At 42.3% G+C, this 10,437-nt stretch overlaps 1 pseudogene across 1 annotated transcript in view; it reads left to right on the top strand.

Moving 5' to 3' along the window:
- The window catches only part of LOC147736811 (uncharacterized), a 50,967-nt pseudogene extending 41,985 nt beyond the window's left edge, over positions 1–8,982 (top strand). Inside the window, exon 2 of the transcript XR_015307514.1 lies at positions 6,536–8,982. The product of XR_015307514.1 is annotated as an uncharacterized LOC147736811 (transcript). The remainder of the gene's footprint in view (positions 1–6,535) is intronic.
- Positions 8,983–10,437: the final 1,455 nt, after the last annotated feature.

Genomic DNA, 10,437 nt, shown 5'->3' on the forward strand with positions numbered 1-10,437 from the left:
ATAGCCATGTTTTTAATTTCTTCTTAAAGGCCATGAATGTGGTACAGGATTGCAGGTCAACTGGTAGAGCATTCCAATGTTTGGGGGCAACATAAGATCTAGTGGCCATCGGCTCCTCCAAATTGGTAGAATTAAAAAGGCTAGGATGGGGGGACGTGCTTTCTCTTAACTGCCTAGTAGGAGTGTACCATATTAATTTCCTCCTTAGATATTCTGGACCAGGGCCGACCAGCACCTTGAACGCCAGACACAGGAGTTTAAAGACTGCCCTTTTCCTCATTGGGAGCCAATGTAGCTCATTCAATCATGGAAGAGAGGAAGTACCCCCACCAGCAGGACATTTCCATAGTCAAGCCTGCTGACTATAAGTGCCTGTAACAGGACATTTCTGGTGGAGAGCTGGATCCAGGGAAAAATGTTCTTTAGCATGCGGAGTAGTCCAAAACACTTGCTAGATAGTGTTTTCACATGCTGCTTCATGGAAAGTTTGGAGTCGATTAGTACCCCCAAGTTTTTTGCCCACTATTTAGGGAAGGGAGCTTCTCCTAGTTCTTCTGGCCACCAATCATTGGTCCATAACTACTCGTCTTTTCTGAACAGTAGGATCTCGATTTTGTTTGAATTTAATTGCAGAAAGTTCTTTTTCATCCATACTGCAATTTTCGTCATACATGATTTGAATCTATCTCTAGTTTCTCCTGCGTACTTCTCTATAGGGACAATCATCTGCTTGTCGTCTGCGTAAGAGATGGTATGAAAACCACATGATTTAATAACAGAGGCCAAAGACGACACGTAGATATTGAACAGTGAGGGACTTAATACAGAGCCCTGAGGAACTCCCTTTTCCAAGATTGTGGTCCTGGATATCAAGGTGTCCAGTTGTACACATTGAGATCTTTCAGATAGAAAGCTCTGTATCCAGTTCAGCGCTCCCCATGACACCCATCTCCCGCAGATTATCTAACAAGATCCTGTGAGAGATGGTGTCAAAAGCCGCTGATAGGTCCAAGAGAACCAACATGGTGGGGGTCCCTTCATCCAGCAGCAGCCTGATCATGTCTGACACCTCAGTTAGTGCAGACTCCGTGCTAAAACCTGCACGGAAGCCCAACTGTGAGGGCTCCAGGAGGTTATTCTGTTCCAGATAATCTGTGAGTTGGCGATTCACCAAAGACTCCATAATTTGTTAGCATATTGGCAGAAGAGAAATGGGTCTGTTGTTCTGAAGGTCCCCATGGTCAGCCGAGGGTTTCTTATGCAGAGGTTTAATAAATGCCTTTTTCCATTTTAGCGGGAAAGAGGCAGATGATAGGGACAGATTACAAGTTTCCTTGATAGGGTTTGCCAGTTCCCAACCCAGGTCAGACATGATATGAGGGGGAGCCACGTCAGCTAGAGAGCCTGACTTGCTGTGTTTTAATGATGAGAGAACTTGCTCCCTCGTTATGGGGGCAAAAAACTCCAATTTAGGGTGACAAGGCTTATCAGGCCCCGGAGCTACTACCATGCATTCTGAGTTTGAAATGAAGAAGTTACAGATATTATCTATTTTACTGGTAAAATATACAGCAAGCTCTTCGCAAAATTCTTGCGAAGGGGGGCATATAGAGTTGGTAACTCTAGGGATGGTAAATTCCTTCTTTGTAGGAGCCCTTGGCTTCATCAATTCGGGAAGCCAGATGTAATCTTCTGGCTATATTACAATTTCTAAGACTGGCGCTAGGTGATGTATTGTAGGCCAGTCTATCTTCAAGTGACTTTGTTTTCCTCCATTTACGTTCTCTAACTCTACATGCCGCTTTCTCTAATTTCAAACTATCAGAATACCAAGGTGCCGGGGTGGGTCTTTCATATATAGTTTTTGTTTTGATGGCCCGGGCGAGTCCCTTTCTGATCTTCTTGGTACGACACTTGGAGGGCAGTATCGCTTAACCTCTTTTTCATTTACCAATTACGGAGGTAGCATAAAATTGTTTCCAACTAAATGTAGAGGCAGGCTGTGAATATTTGGGGGTTGGTACAGAGACTGCCAGCAATTCGGGAAGAGAAACCCCATATAGTTTCTTTACATCCCCCTTAGTTGGAGAAACAACTAGATTAGATGACTGCCCTGCCCTGTCCCTAACGAAAGTCTCTTTTCTGTAAGTGTGATTTATTTTGCTAATGCCGATGTTGCCTTGGCCAGAAAGGTATCTAAAGAGGTAACAGTTACCTCCTCTGTTGCTCTCATCTTTTTCTTGCCCATGGTGGGCCTGTAACGGGGGAGTTTAGAAATTAGAGCGGGGGGCCCAGCCTCCTCCGGGCGTGGATGGGCCTGCCCTTGGCCCGGGCGAGTCCCATGCAGAGGTACCTCACTGCTGCCTTTAAGCGCCTCCGGGTGCGGGAAGAGTGGTGCATCGTGTGGTGGACACTTGGGGCTGTAGTCAGTGCCCTGGCTGTGCTCCTGTGCGTCCCCCACAGTGGGACCTCACTGCTGCCTTTAAGCGCCTCCGGGCGCGGGAAGAGTGGTGCATCGTGTGGTGGACACTTGGGGCTGTAGTTAGTGCCATGGCTGTGCTCCTGTGCGTCCCCCACAGTGGGACCTCACTGCTGCCTTTAAGCGCCTCCGGGTGCGGGAAGAGTGACGCAGCGTGTAGTGGAGCCTGGGGACTGTAATAGAGTGCTCTAACTTGCACTCACTTCAATTGTCCAACTTGAGCATAATTGGAGACTTGAATCTTCATCTTGATCTAATCAACAATAAATAAATCCAGGACTTTACTAATGACCTGGCCCCTTTCCAATTAGCTCAGTTAGTAAAAAACTGAGCTATGAGGCCTGCCATCTGCTGGACCCTTTTTTCCCCAACCTGGCCACCCTTCAAACTGCTCCCCCTATTCCAGTGACCTGATCAAACCATTATTTGGTGCCTTTGACCATTGATACACCCAGCATTGAAAATGAGAAAATATTGGCATAAACTGGACCCATCTGCCTTTTCAAGGTTTATCGAAAGGAGTGTGCCTCTATTAGACTCCAATATAGAATGTGCGTAGACTTCCACCAAAGCATGGAAATATTCTCTATTGTGAACAACCTGATTAAACCCACTGCCACTCCTGGATTATCGGAAGCTTCTAACAGCCACTGCAGCAAGATTGGTCAATGATCTTTATCTTTACTTTAACAGGGGTGAGAAAACAGTCAAACCTGTCTCTCTTGACACAGGGACCTACCACTCGCAATGGGCTCCCTTGGACCAATTGGCTCTACTTGACGCAGATTATATTTCCACCTTAATGCGTCAAGTGAAATCTGGATCTCCGGACGACCCATTTAAACCTGATTACATTTAAAAATTTCTAGAGTGTCACACCCATATTTCTAGAATTAGCCAAACTTGCTGAGCTCTGAAGAAGTATCAATATCATGGGAACATGCCAAGGTGATCCCTCTTCTAAAAAAACCTTTGCTATATGTCTCTCAGCCAGAAAACTATTAACCCATTTCTCTTCTGTCGTTTCTGTACAAGGATGAGGAGAAACATGTAAGCAATCTCCTAACCAAAATATTAGAACAATATAAAATATTAGATTGTTCCCAAAATGGATTTAGATCATACAGCACCGAAATTGCTCTTTTAACAGTTACTATGTAGAGAAAGACAGTGTAGCAAAACTCTAAGGGCATAAATAATCCCTAAATCAAAAATCAAACAGAATAATAGACCCTCTAACACAATCAAATAAATGTGTGCTGAAACAGGAATTTATACAGAAATTTTTTAATTTATTTATTTTTGGTTTTAGTATATTTTGTTTGTTATTTTTATCCTTTGTGCAAAATTCATTTACTTATTTAATACATTGTTCACATTTAAAAAAGAACCTTGGAGTATAATACATGATATTCAGACACAGGCAAAAAAATTAATTATTTACAATTAAAGGTGTACAGAGTTAATAAGTGAGAACAGAAAAAATTACATAAACACAAATACATTGACAAATTAACCCAGTGATATACGAAATATTCAGTTGTTGGTATAATTGATGAAGGCAATGCGGTTGAGTGGAACTACGCGCGTTTCGGCCCGAGGCCTTCGTCAGGTGACCGTCATTCGTATATTTTAAATAAATGAAAAAAGGGGGATATAACACAACAATGGACACTTTGCTTCCTATGGGCAGGTTGAAGTATCAACACTTTGCTTCCTATGGCGACAGTTTTAATTTCATTTGTACCGAGTCAGTTATGCTTATTTGCTCCTGCAAAATGATTTTCTATGCACTAAGTCACGTGTTGGTTATAGTGAGTCTGGTTAGATAGAAGTAGACATGAATCCTTAAGGTCTTTATTTCAGAGAACTGATTCTTTGACACGCGGCAGCTACAGCGCCCTCGGCTTCCCTTCAGGCTCTCTCAGAAGTGTAGCAGGGGTTTAACGACCTTGGCCGCCCTTGGACCTCATTAAGGCAGTTACTGAATCCCTTTGCAGTACTACAGATGCTGGCAAATCCCAGGCTCTGATACTCCTAGATTTAAGTGTGACCTTCGACACTGTCTCACATGCAATAATATTAACCCGCCTCAATGACCTGGGGGTAGAGGACAAAGGTCTGGCCTGGCTTACCTTCGTTTTAAAGGAGAGGTCTTTTAAAGTTATACCCCTCCCTTTCGCCTCATCACAAAGAAGACTGGCTCCTGGCATCCCTTGGGATTTGGAGCTCAGTCCTACCCTTTTTAATATTCACATCAGACCTCTGGCGGAGGTAGTGAAATATTTTGGAATATCTAAATAGTGTTGTATGTTAATTATTTCCCTGTCGGCAGAGTCGACTGGCTTTTATCAATCTAAAAACTGCGTTGGCCAAATGGATGCATGAAAACTGTTTAAAACTTAACCAAGGAGTACCCAGCCTAGCTGCAATTTTACATGCCCTCCAGAACACTACGCTCCACCAATCTAAACCTGGCCCACATCCCTCGTCACAGCAGAGCCAGAATGAGAGGTTGCTCCTTCCATGTCTTACCTCTGACCCGATTGGATTCTATGCCTCCTAACCTTAGAAAGATTCAATATCACTTACTGATCCGGAAACAGTGGAGGACCCAGCTCTTCTCCATCTGGGCTGACGATTTCACCTCTCTGCTGCTGTGTTTCATAGGATCCTTTTATGTCCCTTGATGATATTGTGTGACACCTGGACCCACACCTTCCCCTCAGGGAAGGCAGCCTTCAGGTGTTGTGCTTTCTAAGGCTTCGCTCCCCTCTTGTAAAGGGTCAAAGTGGTAACACCCTTGCAGCAAATGCCTTTATCAGCCGCAGGATTAAGAGACAGTGCACCCCAATTCCCAGCCCAGTAAAGGCCTGAAACAGACCGAAAAAGGAGCATGTACCTACATGTTCGCCTGCTCTGTTTGTACCTCATGAGTATCTACCTGTGCACTTCTTCCGTTTTTATGTCCTGGGCGAGCTTCTCTAAAGACTCTTGATCCTTCTACTGCCAACCATGGCGTTTGTCGATCAGATCATTACTTGATGTCTGCTGTGTTCATCGAGTCACTCCGCTGCTTTAGCTGTCAATGAACCCTGTTGAGCGAGTACACAGACATAAGGGAGTATGGAAGTTGATGTACGGGGAGTAAGGTGAAGCTGATTTTAAGAAATTCCCAACTGTGTAAATGCTGCACTCACCTGAAAGCAATGGACATCTTGTCCCACTCTGCCAGTGGTTCATCCCCGACCTAGCACCAAACAGAAGACATTAAGTCAGATACCATGGTAAGGTAGAAAAATACAAAAAGCAGACACGTATTGGCAGCAGAGATATCGCAGGTATATTACTGGTTGTGATGGAATCTCTATAATAAATGCTGCAATCTTCCAACAAATGCTTAAACCATCCCTGGGAATGTGGCAAAGATAACTTAACAAACAGAAAAGTAAAGACAGGAGTTGGAACTTAAGCTTCTCTAGTGTAAACTGGAAAGTACTGTCAAGAAGAGTGTGAATGGAGCTACATTTGTCATATACTTCCTGAAGCGTTACCTTTATAATATACTTCCTAGAGCTTTACCTTTATTATAAACTTCCTGGAGCGTTACATTTATTATATTTTTCCTGGAGAGTTACCTTTATTATATACTTCATGAAGAGTTTATTTGTCATGTAGTCTTGAAAGGGTTACTGCTGTTATACGATTCCTGAAACTGAAGTGACAGCAGCACATCCTGATCCATCTCTTCTTACACAATCCCTTCTTGTTTAAATGAAATCTTAGCCATGTGTGTCTTCGTAAAGCTGCACCTCTAGCAAGTGGGCACTCCATGTGTGCTCTTTCTGTGCTAAGTTACTGTGTGAACACCGGAAAATCACCTCCTTTTCTGAATTAAGTAAAACATTTAGTTAAAAATCTGTGTATGGTGAAATATCTCTTAGTAACTTTCATAAATGGTAATATCCAGATGTCTTTTACAACTAGTTAAATATTGTGTATTCATATTCTCTTACATTTCCATTTAGTGATTTTAAATCTCTTTACATCCAATAGGAAACCAGCCTTGAATGCACCAATGATCGTGAATAATGACAGTAATCGTGAAAATATGAAAACAAGTGGTTGGAAAAAAAGAGGTCCAATATATAGGAAAAGATCTGCATAGAGACTGAGGAACTTGAACATAAACTGATAGATCCTGGAAGAGGCAGTCCAGAGCAATTTGGTGGATATAAGAGTCTGAGCTGTGCACTTCCACGCCACAGGACTAAGAAACGACCTCTAGAAAATTAAGACAACAACACTGACAAATCACTTCCTGTATAAACAGGCCTCCACCACCAGCTTTGATCATGTGTTCGGTATGAGGTAGATACAGAATTGCTCTGCTTCCTGTAATGATGGCAGACCACCATTCAGCACGCTAGGTGTATTGTAAACTCTTTCTGGCCAAACCACAGGAACAAGAGAAAAGCACAAGGGAGTGGAGCCAGACAACTGAAGGGTAAAGGAAAAAGAGAGGGTCTCTGATCTACAACAGACTGTCCCAATTTGCTTCAACCAGAAGGAAGTCTAATCTTCACCCGTAAACATGCAAAAACATTCTGCAATCTAAAGACATAACCACCTACAAAGAAGCTTTACTTGCCACAAATATAATATATGTAGTTGGTGAGTCTTGTATTTCATTGTGAAATCTGAAATCAACCATCCAAAATACCACACACATACAGGGAATGTGACAGTAACACAAGTGCTTTACCAACCATGTTAGCTCCTCAGGAAACGCAGCCAAGGGATGCAGACAAATATAAACCCGACCCAGAGACACTAACCAAGAAAGAAAAATCATACACAAGCAGCAAGAGCTTTAGTTTGTCATCACTACTAAAGAGCCATCAGCAAACACACACAGAAGAAGCAACGTGCAATTGCAATGAATGTTTGAAGAACTTTAGTCAGTTAACACTCCTAAAAGATCATCAGCGAACACACATGGGGGAAAAACCATACCATTTCAATGAATGTGTGAAGAGCTTCAGTCAGTTATCACAACTCCAAGTTCATCAGCGAACACACACAGGGGAAAAACCATACCATTGCACTGAATGTGTGATGGGCTTCAGTCATTTATCACAACTTCAAGTTCATCAGCGAACACACACTGGGGAAAAAACCATACCATTGCAATGAATGTCTGAAGAGCTTCAGTCTATTATCAAATCTCACAAGACATCAGCGAACACATACTGGGGAAAAACCGTACCATTGCACTGAATGTGTGAAGGGCTTCAGTCATTTATCAACCCTCCGGAGACATCAGCGAACACACACTGAGGAAAAACCATACTATTGCACTGAATGTGTGAAGAGCTTCAGTCATTTATCACTACTTCAAGTTCATCAGCGAACACACACTGGGGAAAAACCATACCATTGCACTGAATGTGTGAAGAGCTGCAGTGTGTTATCAAATCTACGAAGACATCAATGAACACACACAGGAGAAACACCATACCATTGCACTGAATGTGTGAAGAGCTTCAGTGTGTTATCAAATCTACGAAGACATCACCGAACACACACAGGAGAAACACCATACCATTGCACTGAATGTGTGAAGAGCTTCAGTCGGTTATCACATCTCCAAAGACATCAGCGAACACATACTGGGGAAAAACCATACCATTGCGGTGAATGTATGAAGAGCTTCAGTCGGTTATCACAACTCCAAGTTCATCAGCGAACACACACTGGGGAAAAACCATACCATTGCACTGAATGTGTGAAGAGCTTCTGTCGGTTATCACACCTACAAAGACATCAGCAAACACACACTGGGGGAAAACCATACCATTGCAATGAATGTGGAAGTAGTTTCAGTGATTCCTCAAATCTCAGGATTCATCAGCGAACACACACAGGGGAAAAACCATACCATTGCAATAAATGTGTGAAGAGATTCAGCGTGTTATCAAGTCTTCGAAGACATCAACGAACACACACAGGAGAAAAACCATAGAATTGCAATGAATGTGGAAGTAGTTTTAGTGATCCTCAAATCTCAGAAGTCATCAGTGAACACAGACAGGGGAAAAGCCATTACAGTGCCGTGAATGTATGAAGAGCATTAGTCTGTTATTAATTCTGCCAAGACATCAGCAAACACACACAGGGGAAAAACCATCTGATTGCAATGAATGTGGAAATAGTTTTAGTCGTTCCTCAAAATTAAGGAATAATCAGCGAACACACACAGGGTAAAAAAACGTTCGAGTGCAGTGAGTGTGTTAAGTGCTTTAGTCAATTATCAGAAATACAAAGACATCAAAGAACACACACAGGTGATAAACCCCTACCACTGCAGTGAATGAGGAAGTAGTTTTAGTGCCCCTTCAACATTAAGAAATCTCCAGCGAACCCACTTAGGGGAAATGCCATTCAAGTGCACAACACAAACACAAACACGGGAGAAACCATACCATTGTAGTGGATATTGAAGTGTTTGACGGAAAGGTTTTCAGCTAACTACAGGGGTTAGTGATAAAAACTATAAACACAACACACTTGAATAAGTTTACCAAGCACATACTGGAGAATATTTGTAGCTGGTTTTGGTGTCTGGCCATTTTGTGCAACAACCGGTTCAATGACAGCTGCTAGAGAACAACATCCAAAGGCACAAGAAGTCAAAGTAGGAAATTGTGACCTGTAACTCTGAGAGTTAATGCTTGCAGCGCACAACATTTACCTCCGAAGCACTGTATTGTACTGAGTTGGGATACATGATGCTAAGTTCACTCTTCACATGCATCTGTTAATGCACCCACCATAGTGGAACTTCCCCAGAGGTGTTCAATATCAAGCTGGACCCTTGTGAAATTTGCTGGCTCCCCACTGACTGTAAATGATTCACAGCCAGATTCATTTGATATGAATATATTTTAGACCTTTCTCATTTACAGAGAATCAACCAACCAACTCCTAACTGGTGAAAGGACAGAATCCGTGCATGATGACGAAAGTAATGATCACAGAGAGAGCTGACAAAAAGTTTAGTTCTTAAAAGGTTTCTGAAAGATTGACAGATAAGTAAAGAATCTTAAGCAGTAAAGAATTCCATCTCTTACAGTCCAGAACTATCGACTCCCTGCTTTACATTTCTTGAACCTTGGCCCTGGAAAAAAAATGGATTTAGAAGTAAAGGAACACAAAAGATACAGATTTTTGACACAAATGATATTCAGGTTTGTTTTTACAAGTAAAAAGAAACTCTTGTTTTATAAACTGCAAGTGAATGAATGGGCATAAAAAGTATGTGCTGCCTCGTGCGCAAGCAGTGAAACTTTGTGATGCAGTTGGGACGTCCTCTGACCCCTTTTGTGTTGCTGGAGCTGCCAAATAAACAGTGTTCTTATAGCCCAGCCTCGCTTAGAGGAAGGAGTTCACTGATATAATATGCACATCAGAAAAAAGGATACATCTTCAGTAGCCAAAGATAGTAGAAACACATGCTTTCCACTGAGTTCATTTTAACAAATGGTAGTGTCTAGGATGTTCTTCTTGCTGCCGACCATCATCATCATCACCACACCACCACACAGCCACTCAGGAACAGGAACGAGACTGCTCTTCAGCACACCCATCCTTATACATAACACACTACAGGGGTTTGCTCGAGGGTCAAACACACTTTACTTTCACGTTATCAGCAACACGTTCTAAACTGAACAAGTGGTTTGAACGGCCATTAGTGGAATAAGAAATTTGAAACCCAATACTTTAGAAATCTGTATTAATGATACATAACCAAACATCCAAACACCGCCTATGTATGGGCATCCAAAAGCCTTTAAAAACCACACTACAGAGGTGTGTACCAGGATCAAACTCAGTTTACTTTGAAACTAACATGAACGAAATTATGATACAGCAAGAACAATCATGATGCTATG

This window comes from Lissotriton vulgaris, chromosome 1_2, assembly GCF_964263255.1.
Source record: "Lissotriton vulgaris chromosome 1_2, aLisVul1.2, whole genome shotgun sequence".
NCBI lineage: Eukaryota > Metazoa > Chordata > Amphibia > Caudata > Salamandridae > Lissotriton > Lissotriton vulgaris.